The sequence below is a fragment of the Cebus imitator genome, unplaced genomic scaffold, assembly GCF_001604975.1.
Source record: "Cebus imitator isolate Cc_AM_T3 unplaced genomic scaffold, Cebus_imitator-1.0 Scaffold317, whole genome shotgun sequence".
NCBI lineage: Eukaryota > Metazoa > Chordata > Mammalia > Primates > Cebidae > Cebus > Cebus imitator.
Genome location: NW_016107632.1, coordinates 2,112,058 through 2,134,793, shown reverse-complemented (window position 1 = coordinate 2,134,793; position 22,736 = coordinate 2,112,058). Strand labels below are relative to the sequence as shown.

The following is a 22,736-nucleotide window of genomic DNA, read 5'->3' as shown; positions in this document are numbered from 1 at the left end:
TTGATACACAGGACAGCACTCAGTGCCCCGCCGGCACCCCGCAAATCCTCACTACGCCAGAGGCTTCACATGCATGCCCCGTGAATCCTAACAATCTCAGGACATGGGTATCACTATTATCTCCATTTGAAGGATGAGGAAACTGGACTCTCAGATGTTGAAGGATCTGCTTAAGGTCACACAGCCAGAAAGTGGCAGGGTCAGGATTCAGACCCAGGGCCCTTGACGGAAGCAACAAGGCTAAACAGCATTAATGGCCAGCACCAAAATCCTTCCTGGGGAGGAAGCGTCCTTTATTTGGAAGACTTGGACTAGCCTGTCTGTTAGGAGATGACAGATGAGCCCAAGAGCCCAGGAGATTAATAAAAGCTGAGATTTTGGCCGGGCAGGTGGCTCATGCCTGTGATCCCAGCACTTTGAGAGGCTGGGGTGGGCAGATCACCCGAGGTGGGAAGTTCGAGACCAGCCTGACCAACATGGAGAAACCCCGTCTCTACTCAAAATACAAAATTAGCCAGGTGTGGTGGCACATACCTGTATTGAGAGGCTGAGGCAGGAAAATCGCTTGAACCTAGAAGGCAGAGGTTGCAGGGAGCCAAGATCACACCATTGCACTGCAGCCTGGGCAATAAGAGCAAAACTCTGTTTCAAAAAAAAAAAAAAAAAAGCTGAGATTTCCTGAGCACTTGCTGTATGCTAGGTGCTTCTCTAAGTACTTGGTGTCAATTAACTCAGTTAATCCTCCCAATAACGCTGGGAGGAAGGGATTAGCACTAATTCCATTTTGGCGAAGAATAAACTAGGAAACAAGAAGTGATGAAGCCGTCTTAAGGTCACACCGCTAGTCAGCAGGGGGCAGGATTCAAACCCAAACCCACTGGCTCCAGTTCCCACGCTCGCAACCCATCTGCTAATGAGCTACACTGCTCTGCATAAGACGAGGAGTAAAATCTGTGGCTTTGCTCCTGAGAGAAGAAGAGGAGGGACAGTGGCAATCAGCATAGACAGATGATATATAAAGAAGCCATGCAAAGGGGTCACGATGGGATAATGTGGATAGACAGCCAGTGAGAACCCCAGGGGTAGGTGGTGAGAGACTTTTTAAGAACTCAGATGCTTGGCCGGGCGCGGTGACTCATATCTGTAATCCCAGCACTTTGGGAGGCGGAGGTGAGCAGATCACCTGAGGTCAGGAGTTCAAGACCAGCCTGGCCAGCATAGCAAAACCCCATCTCTACTAAAAATACGAAAATTGGCTGGGTGCAATGGCTCATGCTTATAATCCCAGCACTTTAGCAGGCTGAAGCAGGTGGATCACAAGGTCAGGAGTTCAAGACCAGCCTGGCCAAGATAGTGAAACCTCATCTCTACTAAAAATACAAAAATTAACTGGGCGTGGCGGTGGGTGCCTTTAGTCCCAGCTACTCAGGAGGCTGAAGCAGAGAATTGCTTGAACCCAGGAGGTAGAGGTTGCAGTGAGCTGAGATCGCGCCACTGTACTCCAGCCTGGGCAACAGAGCGAAACCTCATCTCAAAACAACAACAACAAAAACCACAAAAATTAGCCCAGCATGGTGTACATGCCTGTAATTCCAGCTACTCAGGAGGCTGAGGCATGAGAATCGCTTCAAACGGGGAGGCAGAGGTTGTGGTGAGCCAAGATCACACCATTGCACTCCAGCCTGGGCAACAGGGGCAAAACTCCATCTCAAAAAGAAAAGAACTCAGATGCCTGATGTGTATGGTTAAGGTTACATTATTTGCATTTCTATGACAGAATCCCATGGGTTCTCCCACAAAATCTTTAACTCTTTAGCGAAGTACTCTAATGACTGCTTTGTGGGAGTGGGCGGGGGAGGGAAGAAATTGAGTGGACAAAGAAAATTACCTTTATTGAGCACATATGGGGGAGAGAATGGATATTTAAAAGGTTAAAAAGCTGACGTCTGTCTCACACATGCACACTACACACAAGCTCTATGCAAGCTTGAACTTTTGCAGCCTATTTTGCATCCATTTGTGAGACTTGAAGAATGGTCAGAAATAAACAGTGGCCAGGCAAGGTGACTCATGCCTATAATCCCAGCACTTTGGGAGGCCGAGGCGGGTGGATCACTTAAGGTCAGGAGTTTGAGACCAGCCTGGCCAACATGGTGAAACCTCGTCTCTACTAAAAATACAAAAATTAGCTTGGCGTGGCAGCAGGCACCTGTAATCCCAACTACTCAGGAGGCTGAGGCGGGAGAATCGCTTGAACCCGGAAAGCAGAGGTTGCAATGAGCTGAGATCGCACCACCGCACTGCAGCCTGGGTGACAGAGCTAGACTGTCTCAATAAACAAACCAACAAACAGGGACTGTAAAGGCCAGTGGGAAGAGGCAAGACTTGGAAGAAAGTTTGAAAGGCTTGCCAGCTGAGATGTATAAGAGGAAAACATAGGCTGGGCACAGTGGCTCACACCTATAACCCCAGCACTTTGGGAAACCAAGGTGGACAGGTCACTTGAGGTCAGGAGTTTGAAACCAGCCTGGCCAGCATGGTAAAACCCCGTCTCTACTAAAAAGTACCAAAACTACTGGATGTGGTGGCAGGCACCTGTAGTCCCAGCTACTCAGGAGGCTGAGGCAGGAGAATCGCTTGAACCCGGGAAGCAGAGGTTGCAGTGAGCCCAGATTGTACTGCTGTGCTCCAGCCTGGGCAACAGAGCAAGACTTTGTCTAAAAAAAAAAAAAAAAAAGGAAAATGTAGGTGAGAACTGGCAAGACAAGAGAGTTTTGAGAAGTGGTATTATGAAATATTACAGATGTCCTCTTCCGTTTGATTTGAAAGATGAACATAAAGATTGGAATCCAGCCCCCCACCTTTTTTTTTTGGACACGAGGTCTTGCTATGTTGCCCAGGCCAATCGTGAACTCCAGCACTCCAGGATCCTCCTGCCTCAGCCTCCCAAAGCGCTGGGATTACAGGCATGAACTACTGCATGGAGCCTGGAATTACTTTTTAATGACCTTTGTTTACTGGACTGTGCATCCTAATTACAACTCCATCCAAAAGCTGGGCCATGTGGAACTCTTGCTTATAATAAAGTTACAGTAGAAAATAAAAAAGAAAATGATCTTTGAGTCTCACCAGTTTTGTGCAAGGCACAGGCAATGCTAAGAGAAGCAATCAGCCGGGCGCGGTGGCTCAAGCCTGTAATCCCAGCATGTTGGGAGGCCGAGGCAGGTGGATCACGAGGTCAAGAGATCGAGACCATCCTGGTCAACATGGTGAAACCCCGTCTCTACTAAAAATACAAAAAATTAGCTGGGCATGGTGGTGCGTGCCTGTAATCCCAGCTACTCAGGAGGCTGAGGCAGGAGAATTGCCTGAACCCAGGAGGCGGAGGTTGTGGTGAGCCGAGATCACGCCATTGCACTCCAGCCTGGGTAATGAGAGCGAAACTCCGTCTCAAAAAAAAAAAAAAAAAAAAAAAAAGAGAGAGAAGCAATCGCCTGGAGATGGAAGGCCCTGGCAACAGGAATCCCAACCCGCCCTCCAAATTCACAGAAATTTCCATGTAGACTCCAGAGGGCATAGAATCGAGGGGTTCATACCAGTACTTTATTATTATCATTGTTAGAGTCCAGGGTCTTGCTCTGTTGCCCAGGCTGCAGGGCAGTAGCACGATCATCACTTACTGTAGCCTCAAACACCTGGGCTCAAGCAATTCTCCTGCCTCAACCTCCCAAGTAGCTGAGGCTACAGGCACAGGCCACCACACCCAACTCATTTTTTATTTATTTTTGCCGAGACAGAGTCTTGCTCTGTTGCCCAGGCTGGTATCAAACTCCCGGCCTCAAGCGATCCTCCCACCTTGGCCTCCCAAAGTGCTGGGTTGACAGGCATAAGCCACATACTAGTATTTTTGAAGTTCTCAAAGTGTAGGAAGTTTCCAGCTGATATTTGAATTCTATAGGAGTTATTAACTACTAGAAAAAAATGCGAAGAAAATCCGAGACACCCACTCCCTCCCCTGCCAGCTAGCAACTGATGAATAATCAAGACTAAAAGGCTGCTCCTAGCTCCCCGAGTCTAGGCAAGTTTTGCTAGGCTGTTACAGCATGGCACACCTGGAATAGAATAGCTGTCATTGTTCCTCTCCGTGCTGAGTTATTTTAGTGAGCCTGCATAGAGCTCACCTGGAATTCTGTGCTGAGTCTCCTTCCCCCATTTCTTTGGTTCTTTCCAGTTCTAGCGGTTTGTAAACAACGCATCTATCTGTAACCTACGGGGATGCCCAACCAGCAGAGTGTTGACGCCAAGGTAGCTTTTCCCATGACATCTATTAAGCAAGAAGAGCCCCCAAAGGCATCTCCCTAATCATATAAACTCACAAAGGCGGCCCAAATAGGACTGTCCCCCACCCTGGGGAATTACCTGGTCTAGGCAATGAATAATTTATTGAGTATGCCACTGAAGAGTGAGGTCTGGAGGGCAGGCATTACGTCTGGGGGCAAAAAGCATTTATGCTTTCCCTGTGGCCCCCCAACCAGATATAGCACCGAAGAATTCCTGAAGAGCCACCATTTACCTGGCTGCCCACCAAATCTTTAGCGACACGCTCTAATGACTGCTTTGTGGGAGACCAGCCTGGCCAACACAGCAAAACACTGTCTCTGCTCAATTCCTCATCCTTCAAATTCCTCATTCCTCATCCTTCAAATGGAGATCATAGCGATACCCATTTCCTCAGATCGTTAGGATTAAGGGAGCCTGCCTGTGAAGCCTCTGGCGTGGGAAGGAAGTGTGGGGCGTCGGCGGGGCACTGGGTGCTGTCCTGTGTATCGTCCTCAGCGCAGTGAACAACACCCAGGATGTGGCCCCCCCGGCTGCCCAGGTAAATGGTGGCTGTTCAGCAGTGCAGAATTCTGGGGCAAGAACATCTCAGGTGCAGGGAATGGAATAAATCCTGGGAGCTGTCCCTTGGCTCTGATCTTATTCTTACTCCGCATATTCAAGGTGTCACAAATCCTACTAAATCTGTCCACTTGTCCCCATCTGTCCTGCCCCAGCCACCGTCGTTTCTTGCCTGAATGAGAGCAGCAACCCCTAGCTAGTCTTCACACAGCAGGCAGAGTGTTTCTTTGAAAACAGAAGTCAGATCACATCTCTCTTTCCAACTCCCCTCCCCCTTCAGCTCAAACCCCTAGTCCCTCCTGTGCCCTGGAAGACCCCCACGCACTGGCCCTGCCCATCTTGCTGCCCTCTTTACCTGCCTCTCTCCCTCTGGCTCTCTCCGCTCCAGCCTGCAGACCTCCCTGCTGGCCCTCAGCATGGCAAACACGTCCCTCCCCCCGGCCTTTGCACCTGCTATTCCCTCCACCTGAGACGTTCTTGCCCCAGAATTCTTCACTGCTCACTCCCTCATGGTATGTGAGTTTTTATACATCACTTCTTTTAAAAACCATTCACTGTCCGGGCGTGGTGGTTCACGCCTGTAATCCTAGCACTTTGAGAGGCTGAGGCGGGCGGATCACCTGAGGTCGGGAGTTCCAGACCAGCCTGACCAACATGGAGAAACCCTGTCTCTACTAAAAATACAAAAAAGTTAGCCAGGTTTGATGGCACATGCCTGTAATCCCAGCTACTCAGGAGACGAGTCAGGAGAATCGCTTGAAACTGGGAGGCGGAGGTTTCGGTGAGCTGAGATCGCACCATTGCACTCCAGCCTGGGCAACAAGAGCGAAACTCCTTCTCAAAAAAAAAATAAAGTCCTTCACTGACCATCCTCTTTAAAATTGCATCTCCTGTCACCTCTACCCCCTTACCCTGATTTATTTTTCTTCATAACGTTTGTCCCTGCCGGTCACTATAGTCTCTCTCTCTCTCTCTGTCTCTCGTTAGAGACAAGATCTCACTCTGTCACCCTGGTTGAGGTGCAGTGACGCGATCATAGCTCACTGTAACCCCAAACTCCTGGGCTCAAGTGATCCTCCTGCCTCCTGAGTAGCTGGAAGAGTACTGCACCTGGCTCTATTATATTTTTAATCGGTTAGCTGTCATCGCCCTTCTCTTGCACTAGGATGGCAGCTTCCTAGCTGATATCAGGGGCTTGGTTTTCTCCACTGCTGAGTCCCCAGTGCTACAGTTTGGCGCACAGTCGCTGCTTTATAATTATTTGTTGAATGAATGAATGATGTATTGAAATGAATACATGATGAATTACCTGGTTGTGAAATTAATGATGTAAAAGAGATTTTAAAATTAGGGTAGTGTGACTGCCATGAGAATCATGTGGTCCCCAAACCAGCCGCATCAGCATCTGTTGGAAGCTTATTAGAAATGCAAGTTCACAGGCCCCCTTAGATCTACTGAATCAGAAACTGTGGGGCCAGGGGCCAGGAGCAGCCTGCATTTTAGCAAACCTTCCAGGTGGTTCTACTGCACGCTCAAACTTGAAACTGCTCTATGCTAAGGTCCCCCGAACCAAGCGTCTGACTCCTAAGTTCATACTCTTTCCCTTTCCCACAGCCATCCCCATGGAAAACATGGGAATAAGCAATAATGATGATCCTGGTAAAAACGGGGCAACTTGGCAAAGAGCCTGCTCGTGAAAGCAGAATTCACGAGGCATGCATGCTGCTGTGAGCACTGGAGCTCCAACTTCAATTGTTTCAACCCCAAAGGGGCTGGCCTGGCACCTCCATGAAGTCTTCAGAGACTGCAGGTCCTCAGATTTTTCTGCTCTGCCATCCTCAGCATGTAGCTTCCCTCCTCAAGACCTTATTATTGTTTCAGATGGCTGCTGACGCGCCAGTCATCACATCTATGTTCCAGGTAGGAAGCGTGAGGAAGAAGGAAAGGACAAAGGGTCCGTGTTGTGCTCTTCTTACAGAGACTTCAAAGCAAAACCTAGTGTTTACATCTCACTGGCCATGCCAGCTGCTCTGGGAAAGGTATTCTTTTAATTGAGCACATTGCTGTCCAGAATAAAACCAATGTTCTGTTACTAAGGAAGAAAGAGAAAATGAATGCTGTGTAGACAACTAGTAATGTCTTCCGTATCAGCTGAGTTCTTTCTGCTTCTTAAGATGTAGGTAAGAATGGCTGGGCATGGTGGTTCATGTCTAATCCCAGCACTTTGGGAGGCTGAGGCAGGTGGACCACCTGAGGTCAGGAGTTCGAGACCAGCCTGGCCAACATGGAGAAACCCTGTCTCTACTAAAAGTACAAAAAAAAAAAATAGCAGGACGTGGTGGCGGACACCTATAATCCCAGCTACTCAGGAGGCAGAGGCACGAGAATCCTTTGAACCCGGGAGTCAGAGGTTGCAGTGAGCTGAGATTGTGCCAATGCACTCCAGCCTGGCCAACAAGAGTGAAAACTCTATCTCAGAAAAAAAAAATGTAGATAAGAATGATTCCAATTCCCATCTATTTCCCATGGAAATTCCAAGGCTTCCCCAACCCCGATGCAAATTCTCCAAGTATTTATACGCTGTCACATCTAGCTCCTTTCTGCTGAGTTAATTTCATTTATGTATCACTATTCTGCATGTTCTGCCAATTTGGGGTCAATCCAATGGTGGAACCCAGCCCCTAACCCTTTGTGTACACACACACACACACACACACACACACACACACATACACAGACACATACAGACATACTACACACACATACACACACATATATGCATACACACACATACATGCACATACGCACACACAGACACACTACACACACATACACACACACATACAGACACACTACACACATATACACACACATATACGCATACACACACACATACATACATACACACACAGACACACCACACACAGACACACATACACACACACACACTACACACACACACACTTGCAGGGCATTTCTGTGTATAACAGACTGTACTTAAGATTGGAGGGAAGGACAGAGTTACTTAAATCACAGCAGGAGATTGAAAGACATGCCCATGTCTACCCAACTAATAAGGTTCATTTAGAACAATTCAATTCATTTGGATTATAGAACATTAAATGTTCATGTGCTTGAAAGGCCGCTGACATTGGCTGTTTTGTCGAGTTTGAGGGGCCTTATCCAGCCCAGTGCCCCACTCTCCTCCTCATTTCTGTATCCTAGGTCACAGTCTGGTTCTGCAGAACTAGCATCTGAGACATCTGTGCAGGTCATCTACGGAGGGAGGGCGTGCCCTCAGGAGGGACTTGTAAGGAAGTGGGGAGGCAGGACAGGGCAGGGGAAGAAGCCAGGCAGGAATGTGGGGACAGTGGAAACCTAGCCACAGCCAGGTCCCACCGGGAGCTCCGGAGCATGGAAGGAACCACAGATTTACTCCATCCTGAGCCCAAGGACTTGGCCTCTTTGACTGATGTATAGGTTAGACGTTGGATGAGGTTGGGGCAGTGTGATCTCCCAGGCGTCTTGGTTGGGGGCGGTTCTCAGTTGAAGCGACACCCCCAGTAAGAGGGGCCTGGGTGTTTCATTCCTGTAATGTGGGTCTGGGCAGGTCACCCACAGTGCCTGTGACATTCTGTCTTCTCCATGGCCTCTAGAAATGCTAAATTCTCTTCCCTTATTTAGGCAGAGGATTTAACCTCCTTACCACCCCAGTCCCCTACACCCGAATACACTTTTGCAAACCGATCAAACCTGTTTACCTGCTCTGCAAAACACAGCCAGCTCCATGCCTGGATTTAGAAGCAAAGGATTTCAGAAAGCAGCTCTGTTTCTGTCACTAGATGCTGGATGCCTGGAAGGCCTGATTCTGAATCCTAGGTTGAATGCCCTCACTTTGCTGTGGGCCGTGGAGATTTTTTATTTGTCTGGCAAAATTAAATGATTGCCCTAGTTAGCCCACCTTCTTGAACTTCGGGGTCAGTGGGCTGTCAGGGAGGGGGTCACCACCTCCACATTACCTGCTCATCAACTTGGGTCCATCAGCAGGTGAAGCTGAAGCTCCTGAAGGAATTGTGTAATCCTGAGCTGTGCAAGTTTATTTCCCCTAAAAATACACCCTGAAACTGGGGCACGATGAAGGATTGCTGACAAACGAGGAACAGGAATAAAAAAAAAGACTCTGGGGCCATCTGACTCCTCACTGAGTCACCTCCATACCGTCATAATGGAGCTCAGTGCGGACCCTCTCCACTCCTCACTGGTATCAGTACAAATTCAAGCAGCTCACTGAGGCTTCCGGGGGCTTGTGAGTCACTCTTAGGAGACCCCGCTGCTGTCATGCAGCCCCTCATTTTCCCAGGAAGAAAATGGAGTGAGAGAGGGTTTTTGCCCTGGGTCAGGCCACTAATTGGTGGTAGAGTCAGGGAGAGTCCATGCTGGCTGACCGGCAGGTCAGTGCTCTCCCTCCTGCCTCCTTGTGCCTGAACTTCCTCCATGCTTCCTAGAGAGGTGAAGGCATCCTCACCCAATCAGTAAAGGATGCTTTCAGCTCCAAGTTGCAGAAAATCAGAGCAATGGCCACTGGACCGTAAGGACTATAGTGCTTACTTAATGTAACCTCTGGAGGGAGATTATCAAGAAGGACCCAGGCTCTCTCACACTGCCTTTCTCAGCATTTAACCCTTTCAGCCTTCAGCTTATTACCTCATGTCACAAAATGGTTGCCACAGCTCTGGACATCAAGTCCTCATAAATGGTATCTGTAAGATCTTTTAGGCTGACTGATGGCGACATGGCCCCCACATACACCTCTGAAGTGCCTTCCGGAACTAGAAAACCCGAAGTAACTGGAACGTGTAAGAACGATCAACCCCTGCCGCTCCTGACTAATCTGAGACATTCTTCTACTGTTTCTTATTCCGGCCACAATTGACAAGGCCATTGGACTTTGTAACCGACCTTGGTCAACCTTGTGACTCCAGAACGTATGACCCCCTCCCAGCTTGCAAACCCATGAGCCTCTCCAAGCTTGCAAAAAACTGCCCTAAATTGTAACTTTTGTAATTGTCCACTGCATACCCCAAACCTATAAAACCAACTCTTATTTGTCCACCCTCCGCGGACTCTCTTTTCGGATTCAGCCCACCCGCACCTGGGTGAATAAATGGCCATGTTGCTCACACAAAGCCTGCTTGGGGATCTCTTTATTGAGAGCACATGTTTTAACAGTATCCAAAGCTAGAAGGAGTCACACACACGCACACACAGACACACACACACACACACACACACACAGCTGCAGTCTCCCTACATAGCCATCTCTTCCACAGGGAAGCCCTTTCTTCTATAAGGAAGGAAACACTTTCCTTACAGTTAATTGACCAGAATACAATTAACTAACTCCCAGTGTCACACAGGGACTTTGTATTGAAAATCAGACAAGAACAACTTAAAGAATTGAAAACATGACAGCGGGGCACAGTGGCTCACGCCTGTAATCCCAGCATTTTGGGAGGCCAAGGCAGGCAGATCACAAGGTCAAGAGATTGAGACCATCCTGCCCAACATGGTGAAACCCTGTCTCTACGAAAATACAAAAAAATTAGCTGGGCATGGTGGAACGTGCCTGTAATCCCAGCTGCTTGGGAGGCTGCGGCAGGAGAATTGCTTAAACCCAGAAAGCGGAGGCTGCAGTGAGATCGTGCCACTGCACTCCAGCCTGGTGTCTGGTGACAAAGCGAGACTCTGTTTCAAAAAAAAAAGAAAAGAAAAAAGAAAAGATGGCGGGGAGAGAGGATGAAGATGTCTCTTGATTCAGGGGCTATGTCCATGCTAGAGGGTGTCTGAGAGCAGAAGCGGAGGGGCTGGGGAATTTGGGAGAGGCCCGCTGATTTTCTGGGAGGAGGCGTCCAAGGGCAGGCTTTGGAAAGCCCTAGGTGGGAGAGCCACTTCGAGGGAGGAGGGAAGAGCAGTGAGGGCCGGGCTGAGGAGCTGGGGCTGGGGCTGCTGGCTAGCAGGGGCATGCTGCTAAGAGGCCAGGTGGGGCAGCTGCGAGAATCCAGCCCATAGGCAGCACCTGCACCTCCCTCTCAGCTCCACCTCTGCCACGGTGAATAACCTGGTCAGGTTGCTCCTCTCCAGGGGGGCCTCAGCTTTTCTGGCCATTCCATGACAGTTTGATTCGTTTTTTCATTCTCTTTTATTTATTAGTCACTCATCCAACAAATACTTACCAAACTCCTACAGGAAGCATGTAATGTCAGAGTTAGTAGCAATCTTGGTTGACGTGCTTTACTGATCTGAGCCTCAGTTTTCTTGTCTGTAGAATGGAGATGATCGTTGTACCAACCTCCAGGGTTTCATGTCGATTAGAGGAATGTGCTACGTGTAAAGTGCTGCTGACGGAGCCTGGGACATGGTAAGTGCCATGGGCCCTGGAGATATGGCGATGAGGTAAAGTGGGAGAACTGCTTCCCTGGCACTGCCAGTCTAGCACAGGATTCCTCAAATCCCGTGATCATATCATCTCTCCAAAGAGAACGGCGATAACTGGTGGTAAGATATCTGAAGCGGCATCACCGGGTCCTGTGACCCTAGGACCTGGCCAGGCATGGGGATCATGGAAGGCTTCCATGAGGAAGCATTCTCAGGCCAGGATCTGAAACAAGAGGAGGATCCTCTAGGTAAAGTGGGGAAAGGAACCTTCCAGGCAATGGGAGCAGTGTGTACAAACGCTGAGGTGGGTGAGGCCAGCATGCTGGAGAGAATGAGAGGAGGCCCGAGGGTCCCAACTCTGGGTGACAAGGAGATTCCAAAGAGGGAGTCAGGGCTACCCGAGCCTGACCCCGGGGCCGTATGATAGACTTGGCGTTTTATCCTCAGAGAAATGGGAAGCCATCAAATGGCTATTAGCAGAGGAATGACATAATCATTGTGTGTGTGTGTGTGTCTGTGTGTGTGTGTGTGTGTGTGTGTGTGTGTGTCTAAAAAATATATCTCAGCCAGGCACAGTGGCTCATGCCTGTAATCCCAGCACTTTGGGAGGCCAAGGTGGGAGGATCGCTTGAGGCCAAAAGTTTGAGACCAGCCTGGGCAACATAGTGAGACCCTGTCTCTTAATAAAAGGGGGTGGATGGAAGGAGACTTCTCTGCCTATCCTTTTGTACCTTTCTAATTTTGAAACAAGTGTTTACCAGTTTAAATCCATCAATCAAAGCCTTAAAAGTAAAGCAGCTCCTCTGCTGCCACGTGGAAACCAGAAGATGGGCTGGGAGTGGAAGGCAGCAGTCAGTGGGGTACCCTCTGGGGTCGTCTGGGGTCATACCTGAGGTTCATTGCCTCACGCCAAGGAAATTAAGGATAGGAACACACAAGGCACACCAGGAGTGAGGTTAAGAACGGGGGGTTAAATAGGCAAAAGAAAGAGAAATGTTCTCCTTCCTGCAGAGAAAGAGGGGCTCCCAAGCAGATCTTCCGGTTCCATGGTGAAATGCACGGCGTTTTATAGACGAGCTCGAGGAGGCAGTGTCTGATTTACATCGGGCCCAAAAGATTGGTCAAACCAGATATGCCATTTACACAGCTCGAGAAGAAGCTGGTTTCTCCATCCTAATCTTTTTTTGAGACAGTCTCACTGTGTCACCTAAGCTGGAGTGCAATGGCGCGATCCAGCTCACTGCAACCTCAGCCTCCTGGGGTCAAGTGATTCTCCTGCCTCAGTCTCCTGAGTAACTGGACTACAGGTGCATGCCACCACGCCCAGCTAATTTTTGTATTTACAGCAGAGACAAGGTTTCGCCATGTTGGCCAGGTTGATCTCGAACTCCCGATCTCAAAAGATACGACCTCCTTGGCCTCCCAAAGTGCTGGGATTACAGGCCTGAGCCACTGCACCTCGCACCTAATCTTTTATTATGCAGATGGGCTCTCTACCTGGCTGGCTCCATGTTGCCTGTTTCTTTCTGTACATGTGGCTACAAAGAAAAGAGAAAATGGAGCCTCCAGGCTGAACATACCTGGCTTCCTGATAGCCTTTGCCTATTGGCACAGCTGCTGGCATTCACCTGTGCCAGCTTCCAGCTTGCATATCTATGTCTGCAGCTCGATTTTACAGGCTGCTCTTTGTTAGAAAAGAAATGATTTGGGGGCTGCTTTGTGTTAAAAGGGAAGCTTACCGAGGACTCTCTTACCGTCACTAACTGCCTAAATCATTTCTTTTTAGCTCCTGTATCAATGAGAACTTGGACCCAGGGTCAGGGGGGTTAGTATGGAGAAGCAGATGGAGTCAAAAACATTCATGGGCTAGGCACAGTGGTTCATGCCTGTAATTCCAGCACTTTGAGAGGCTGAGGTGGGCGGATCACCTGAGGTCAGGAGTTCGAGAACAGTCTGACCAACATGGCAAAAACCGTCTCTACTAAGAATACGAAAATTAGCTGTGCATGGAGGTGGGCATCTGTAATTCCAGCTACTCAGGAGGCTGAGGCACGAGAATCGCTTGAGCCCCGGGGACGGAGGCTGCAGTGAGCCGAGACTGTGCCACTGCACTCCAGGCCCAGGTGACAGGGTGAGACTCTGTCTCCAAAAAAAAAAAAAAAAAAAAAAGGCATTCATGAAGTAAAACTGAGCTCCCTTGATAGCCCCTCCCACTCTGATTCTGCCCACGTCTGAGACAGGAAAGAGGTTTCTCTGGGGACCTCTCGTCCAATACTCCTTTGTCTCTAAAAGATGCTTGCTTTGGACTGGTGTCAGAAGTGGAGTCTAAAGAAAGAACGCGGGACCTGAGCAAAAACAGCAAGGGACAGTGTTAGAGGAGGACCATTCCAGCAGCCTCTTCCCTCTAGAACTGTTTCCTCTGCCTGGCAGAATCCTGGATGGTGGAGTACTCAAGGGATTCATCTACCTATAGTTCTAGGCCAACATATGGCTCACGGTACCCACATGGCTTTCTGAGCACACCCTAAGGCAACAAGAACCTCCTACCTGCTAGCTCATGGGAGGCATCTCACATGAAGAATGAAGCCAATTCTATGACTTGAAGTTTGGGGGAGTGTTTGTTGAATGGAACAGTTGACTTCCGTTTAAAACGCAAATGGCTTTAAGAGAGACAACATATGCAGCTAAAATTCATCCAACGAGAGTGCAAAGCAACCCTTATAAAGCTGTGAGCCACATGGCTCAGTTTCACAATAGGGTCATAGCCAGAGAAACTCAGTTCACCAACAAAAGTAACACCAGTTTGGCAGTGTCTCATAAACAGACACCTCATCTGACCCAACAATTGCACTCAGGTATTCGGTCAAGAAAAATGAAAACATGGCTGGGCGCAGTGGCTCAAGCCTGTAATCCCAGCACTTTGGGAGGCCGAGGAGGGTGGATCACGAGGTCAAGAGATCGAGACCATCCTGGTCAACATGGTGAAACCCCGTCTCTACTAAAAATACAAAAAAAAAAAATTAGCTGGGCATGGTGGCGCATTCCTGTAATCCCAGCTACTCAGGAGGCTGAGGCAGGAGAATTACCTGAACCCAGGAGGTGGAGGTTGCAGTGAGCCGAGATCGCGCCATTGCACTCCAGCCTGGGTAACAAGAGCAAAACTCCGTCTCAAAAAAAAGAAAAATGAAAACATATGTCCACACAAAGACTTTTATGTGAATGTTCACAGCATCCCTATTTATAACAACCCCAAACTAGAAATGACCCCAGCACCCATCACCTAGTAAATGCATAAACATATTGCGGTATGCCTGGTACATTGCTCAGCAATAAACAGGAACAAAGATGGACGCACACACCAACGTGGACGACTCTCCTGTCTACCCCTAGGAGATCCACTTTTTCAGCTAACACACTTGAGTAAGAACATGCAGTATGTATCTTTCTGTGCCTGGCTTATTTCCCTTAACATCATGTCCTCCAAACTCATTCACATTACCATGAATGACAACATTTCATTCCTTTTGATGGCTGAATATTATTCTATTGTGCCTATATACCACATTTCCGATTGATGAACACTTAGTTTGATTTCATATCTTGGCTGTTGTGAATAGCACTGCAGTAAACATGGGTGTACAGATGCGTCTCTTCGACAAACTGATTTCATTTCCTTTGGATATTTGCCCAAGAGTGGGACTGCTGGATCAAACGCCAATTCTATTTTTAGTTTTTTGAGGAAACTCCATACCGTTTCTATAATGGCTATACTAATTTGCCTTCCCACCAACAGTGTATAAAGAGTTCCTCTTTCTCTGCCTCCTTGCCGGTATTTGTTAATTTTGTCTTTTTAGTAACAGCCACCTTAATTGGGGTGAGATGATACCTCATTATGCTTTTGATTTGCATTTCCCTGACAATTAATGACGTTAAGCATTTTTCTCCTATGCCCATGGCCCATTCATATGTCTTCTTTTGAAAAATGTCTATTCAGATTATTTGCCCATGTTAAAATTAGATTATTTGACTTTGTTCTCGTTACTGTCGCATTTCTTATATAGTCTGGTATCAAACTGCTGGCCTCAGGTCATCCTCCCTTGGCCTCCCAAAGTGCTGGGATTACAGGTGTGAGCCACAGCACCCAGCTTTTATATGTCCTGTCTATTACCTCCCTATCAGATGAGTAGTTGCAAATACTTTCTCCCATTCTGTAGGTTGTCTCTTCACTCTGTTGATTGCTTCCTTTACGTACAGAAGCTTTTTCGCTTGAGATAATCCCATTTGTCTATTTTTGCTTTTGTTGCCAGTGCTAAAAAATCTCTGCCGAGGGCAATGGCCTCCCAAAGTGTCCCCCCAGTGTTTTCTTCTAGTAGTTTTATAGTCTCAGGTCCTGCATTTAAGACTTTAATCCATTCTGATTTGATTTTCTCTATATGGTGAGCAATAGAAGTCTAGTTTTATTTTTCTGTATATGTATATCCAGTTTTTCCAGCAGCACTCATTGAAAAGACTGTTCTTTCACCACTGAATGTTCTGGGTGCCTTTGTTGAATATCAGCTGGCTGGTCTCAGTGGAGACTCTACTGTGGGAGGGAGAATGAAGTGGGACCTCGATGGGTAGCTTCAATGGCGCTGCTGGTGCAGGAGCACTGGAGCTCACCTGCCAAACCCCGAACTGTGATTGTCTGATGTTGAAGCTGAAATGCCTCAGGAAATAAAGTCTTTGCTTTCGTGTTTTGGAGGTCAGTTCGCCAGCAGTCAAAAAACATGGAAAGTCACCATTTTGGATTCTTAGCATTCCCTCTGAAGATACTGCAAGAAATTCAATGAGATGGACAGTGTGTGCGAAATCTATATGTGAACTGTGGGGTCCTGGACAATCTCCTGAGGAGCCGTACAGTTCTCTTAAAAATTACCCTGTGGAGAAGATGGTTCCATTTCTACATTCAGACTCTACATATAAAATAAAGATTCACATTTGTAATAAGACATTGACACAAGAAGAGGAAAATCAAGCAAACAGATGCATGTAAATTTCTCCTATTTCAAGAAAAAGTGAATTTAAAGAAATGGCAACACATATTCTCTGTTTTGGAGGATTGTGGTTTGGACCCAAACTGCATTCCTGAGAATCCACATAATATTTATTTTGGTAGATGGATTGCAGATGGACAGAGAGAGCTTACTGGGTCATACAGTGTCAAAACAGGGCGCTTTGCTGGAAATACAAGTGTGGATGCTGGTTTGTCATTCATCATGGCTAACCATGGGAAAGTGAAAGAAAATGATATTGTCTTTGATCCATTTGTTCAAACAGCAGTGTACTGTTAATTGTAACTGTAAATTGGGTCTTCTCGAAACTCGCTCCAACCAAATGGATAAAGTTGTGTTAAAGAAAGCAAAGGAAAGCTTTTCTGTTCCCCTTGACAATTAGCTCTTCTAGATGGCCTCATGATAACCTCTGCTCATTTTGGTGCATATGTGTATGGGGCAGACACAGACTACAGCACAGTTCGTGGCTTGGGAAAGGCCAGTAGGAAAGAAAGCAGATATGGAAAGGACCAGAAGAAAACATTAGAGCCAATCTTTGTCAATATGGTTTACAGAAGTATTACCTTGATGTCCTGGTTTCAGAGGCATCTAAACCTTCCTGGAGAAAAGGCACATATGTTGATGCCGTCATTACCGATCCCCCACATGGTATCAGAGAATCTACGAGAACAGGTTCACAGAAGGAAATGCCAAAGGAGATGGAAAAACGTCCAGAAAGCCACATCCTGTTTCCTTGAGTTATCATCTGAGTGATATGTTTGTTGACTTGTTAAACTTCGCAGCTGAGACCCTTGGGTTAGGTGGAAGACTGGTAGTCTATTGGCTACCAGTGTATACACCAGAATACACTGAAGAGATGGTGCCCTGGCACCTTGGCGTGAAACTTGTTAGCAACCGTGAGCAGAAGCTTTCCAGGCACTCATCAAGACGCCTGATCACAATGGAAAAGGTGAAGAAATTTGAGAACCGGGACCAGTATTCGTGTCTGCTAAGTGATCGTTTTCTGCCATACCAAGGTCATAATTGCTTCCATGAGAAATATTTTAGTGGAATGACAGAATTTCCAAGGAAGAACAATCCAGCCAGGAATGAAAATTAAGATCTTGACAATGAAGAAAGGATAAGAATTTGATAGAAAAGGCGTCTGGATGTGAACTTTCATGTATGATCCAGACAATATGTCCTGTTTTAAAATATTTTCTATAAAAAAGGTAGAAAGTACATTGTGCAGTGTTTTTAAACTATCTTTGTTTTATAGACTTTTTTGTTGTATATGTTAGTCTTTTCAATCTTATTTAATTTGTATTTGTACTTTCAAGTATTAATGGACATTGACTCAAAACAGTTTTTTTTAAACAATTAATCTACAAAGGAAATTAATATTGTTGACTTTTTCTTTTTCTTTTTTTTTTTTTTTTTGAGACAGAGTCTCGCTGTGTCACCCAGGCTGGAGTGCAGTGGCATGATCTCGGCTTACTGCAACCTTCACTTCCCTGGTTCAAGCAATTCCCTGCCTCGGTCTCCTGAGTAGCTGGGATTAGAGATGCATGCCACCACGCCCAGCTAATTTTTTTTGCATTTTTAGTAGAGATGGAGTTTCACCACGTTGGTCAGGCTGGTCTCGAACTCTTGACCTTGTGATCCACCTGCCTCGGCCTCCCGAAATGCTGGGATTATAGGCGTGAGCCACCATGCTCGGCCATATTGTTGACTTTTAAAACATATCTGCTGGATACATTATGAGCAATTAATAATGATTAGGAATTAATTCATTAAGATTGGGCGCAGTGGCTCATGCCTGTAATCCTAGCACTTTAAGAGGCCAAGACATGTGGATCATTTGAGGTCAGGCATTCAAGACCACCCTGGCCAACAGGGTGGAACCCCATCTCTACTAAAAATACAAAAATTAGCTGGGTGTGGCAGCGGGTGCCTATAGTCCCAGCTACTCAGGAGGCTGATGCATGAGAGTCAGTTGAACCCAGGAGGCAGAGGTTGCAGTGGGCCGAGATCGTACCACTGCACTCCAGCCTGGGCAACAGAGTGGGACTCTATGTCAAAAAGAAGAAAGAAAAAGAGAGAGAGAAAAAGAAAGAAAGAAAGAAAGAAAGAAAGAAAGAAAGAAAGAAAGAAAGAAAGAAAGAAAGAAAGAAAGAAAGAAAGAAAGAGAATGTATTCACTAGGTAGATTTGTTTAATTTGGTTCATGATTGTCACCGATTTACATTGCCACTAACAAACCATACTGAGAATTTCTGAGAAAAAAAAAGAAAGAAAATTAGTTGGCTATAAATACATCGATTTATTTCTGGATTTTTCATTCTGTTCCATTGATCTATATATCTGTTTTTATGCCAGTACCATGGTTATTCTGGTTAAGATAACTTTGCAGTACATTTTTAAGTTAGGTAATGGGATGACTCCAGCATGCTCTTTTTGCTCAAGATTGCTTTGGCTATTTGGGATCCCACATAGATTCCAAGATGTTTTTTATACTTCTGTGAAGAATGTCATTGATATTTTGATAGGGATTACAACTGAATCTGTAGATCACTTTTGGTAGTATGACCATTTTCACAATATTCTTCTAATTCATGAACATGTGAAATATTTCCAATTTTTGGGACCTCTTCAATTTCTTTCATCAGTGTTTTATCATTTTCTTTGTAAAGATCTTTCACCTCCTTGGTTACTTTTATTCTTAGGTATTTTAGGGTTTTTGTATTAATAGTTACTGTAGGTGAGATTGCTTCCTCAATTTCTTTTTTGGTTAGTTCATTATTGTTATATAGAAACACTACTGGTTTTTCTATGTTGATTTTGTATCCTGAAATTTTACTGTATTTGTTTATCAGTTCTGTTCTGTTATATGTACATTTTTGGTGCCACAAAGAAAAGTCAGCATTGGGACAAAGGGTCTCTCAGCAGAGCAATTCTTTTTACTTCCTTCAGAAAGGGTACCCTCATTAGCAATCTTGCCATGAGAATACAACAAACAAAGGAAAAGCAGACATATTTAATTGTTTTTTTTGTTGTTGTTGTTGTTTTTGAGACGGAGTTTCGCTCTTGTTACCCAGGCTGGAGTGCAATGGCATGATCTCGGCTCACCGCAACCTCCGCCTCCTGGGTTCAGGCAATTCTCCTGCCTCAGCCTCCTGAGTAGCTGGAATTACAGGCACGCGCCACCATGCCCAGCTAATTTTTTGTATTTTTAGTAGAGACGGGGTTTCACCATGTTGACCAGGATGGTCTCGATCTCTTGACCTAGTGATCGACCTGCCTCGGCCTCCCAAAGTGCTAGGATTACAGGCGTGAGCCACCACGCCTGGCTGGAAAAGCAGACATCTTTATCCCTTACACATTTGGGGTTGTCCTTACTGCTGTGTTTGATTTCCATTGGTTGGAGCCACACCTCACAATCTAAACTAAAACCTGATTGGCTAACAACTTAAAATTTTTCTAAACAGGTAAAAGCAGTGGAGAACAACAAGGAAGTCCAAATAAGGAAGGGGCATTGTCTGCAAGCTGGGACATGCCTGTGAGCAGGCTCAGCACAGATAATCTTGGTTGAAGCACAAGGACATAGAATGTACTATGTGCCTGTGAGCATGTCTAACAGCTACATAGGATGGGGCTTAACAAAGAGCTACTAGGAAAAAGCAAAAAGGCTTTGAAGAAAGTGTTTAAAACAAACTGCTATTTCTAACACTTACGGTTTTTCTTAAACAAGAAAGGAAACTTTGAAGCAGAACTTTTCCACTTCCCACAATTTCTAAGAGTTTTTTGATGCAGCTTTTAGGGTTTTCTATGTAAAATCATGTCATCTGCAAACAAGGACAATTTGACTTCCTTCTTGCCAATGTCGATGCCCTTTGTTTATTTTTCTTGCCTAATTATTCTGGCTAAGACAAAACTAGAAGTCTTCTTGAGAGAAGAGCCTTTGAGGAATGGGACGATGGAAGAGCTGGGTGGGCAGACAGAGCTCAGTCCTGTCTCCAACAGAACAGTACCCCCATGCCACCATAGGAAGAAATGGTTTTGCTTCGCTTTTCAAAAGTTTGGGAAACACTGGATCTGATTGATATTCCTAGAATCCCTTTCAGTTCTGACATTCTGTAGTGCAATATCGGGCTAGGGAAATGCAAAAGACTGAGTATTCATTATTTGTTCTAATTTTATTTAGTTTGATCCTCACAACAGCCCTATGCAGTGAGGATTATTTAACTCAGTTCTTCCATATAAGAAATGTAGGCTGGGGGAGGGGTGGTGGTTAAATTACTTCACCCAAAACACACAGCCAATGTGGATCTTCCGAGCCACACATGCAAACTCCACCATCCAAGTGCTTTTTAGGTCAATCCCTGGCACCCTCAGTACCTTAAGAGGGGTGAAGATAAAGCAATGGGGGGCCCGATTGGGGTGGTGATTTCTGGCTGGAATAAAAGCCTCTGCGGAAGAGTTCCCTTGGAGCTGAGCTTTGAAGGCTGGACAGGGAGCCTACCAGGAGGAGGATGGGTGTAAACAAAAGCACAAGGCAGGGAAAGCCCAGGGTGAGTTCTGGGCAGCCCACGATGGTTGGTGTGTGAGTGGGGAGCTAGGGAAGGGTCGTGTAGGAGAAAAGAGAGGTGGGCCTGGAGAAGCAGCTCAGAGAGGGGCTTATCGTAACCTCCTGGCAAAGAGGGGGTGTGGATTCTATGCATGAGCAGAGAGAAAGGAAGAGCACCAGATCTCTAAAGGCAATGTGGGGCTCAGGGAGAGACGACAGGTTTTGCCTTCTTTCCAGGTTTGCCAGGAGCAATGGCTCCAAGCCATAAGGGGGGATGAATGAATGAATTCATGAATGAATTAAACGAATATTTATTCACCACCTCTCAACCCCAGGGTCTGCGCCAGATGCTTTCACTCATATTAACTTATTTAATTTTCATAATAAGCCCGTAAAATAAGGGTTGTTCTTCTCAAACTCTCCCTTGGCAAACACATACAGAGTGCTTACTATGCCAGGCACTTTGCTTAGCCCTGGAGAGGCAGAGATGAGCAAAACAGTGGAACGAAACGATTAAAGCCCAAGGTTTGAATCACAGTTCTGTGTTTTACTGGCTTCATGTCATTGGCTCAGTTACCGCTCAGTTTTCTCATCTACCAAACGAACATCATAATAGCACCTGCCAGGGACTCTTCTAAAGCCTATTAGAAAGCTTGGCTGCCGGAATGGCATGTGAACCCTCAGTTGCAGCTGATTGGATAAGGGGGCGGGCGCTCTACCAGTAGGCAGCCAGCCCATTGGCCACCGGCTTATGACGTAGCCCACGGAAAAGGGGGTGGAGCCTAACAAATTCTCTCCTCATTCCAAACAGAACAAAAAGCAGTAATTTATTCACACGCACCCACAAAGGTTGGAAAGATAAGGACGGGCATGGTAGCTCTCGCCTGCAAACCCAATACCGTGGGAAACCGAGGTGGGAGAACGGCTTGAGGCCAGGAGTTTTAGACCTGCCTGGGTCTAAACTTTGTAAGACCCTGTCTCTATAAAAATAAAAATAATTAGCCAGATGTGGTGGCGCACACCTGTGGTCCTAGTTACTTGGGAGGATAAGGTGGGGGCATGGTTGAGCTCCAGAGGCAGGGGCTACAGTGAGCGGTGATCGCACCACCCATTCCAGCCTGGATGACACAGGAAGACTGTCTCGGGGGACAAAAGGTTGGAAAGACATATGGATGTTTCCATTTCCTACCTTTTGAAAACCACATGATTTGACTACCCAAGCCGCACCTCCTCCGATGTATCTGGTGCTGTTCAGTGTTCAATGCTCAATGCAGGTTCGTATCCGATATCCCCACCACAAAGCTGCAAGCGGAACCGGCGGAGATGACTCACCTCACTTTCCAGATGAGAAAACTGAGATGCACAGAGCAGTGACTTTGAGCATCCCAAAGCATCCCACGGTGAAGCTGGTGTGCAAATTCCAGCCTGGTTCAGCTCTGAATCTGCACTGTGTCCATTACTCAGGCTTCTAGTTTTTGATTGTTTGTTTGTTTGTTTGTTTTTTGAGACTGGGTCTCACTCTGCCTCCCAGGCTGGAGTGCAGTGGTTCGATCTCAGCTTACTACAGTCTTCACCTCCTGGGTTCAAGGATTCTCCTGCCTCAGCTTCCCGAGTAGGTGGGACTACAGGCATGCACCATGATGCCTGGCTAATTTTTTCTGTATTTTTAGTAGAGATGGGGTTTCACCATGTTAGTCAGGCTGGTTTCAAACTCCTGACCTCAGGTGATCCACCCTCCTCAGCCTCCCAAAGTGCTGGGATTACAGGTGTGAGCCACCGTGCCTGGCCAGGCTTTTAGCTTCGACT

At 46.6% G+C, this 22,736-nt stretch overlaps 1 pseudogene; it reads left to right on the top strand.

The window, feature by feature from the left end:
* Positions 1 to 16,079: 16,079 nt before the first annotated feature.
* Positions 16,080 to 17,477, top strand: LOC108286332 (annotated as a pseudogene).
* Positions 17,478 to 22,736: the final 5,259 nt, after the last annotated feature.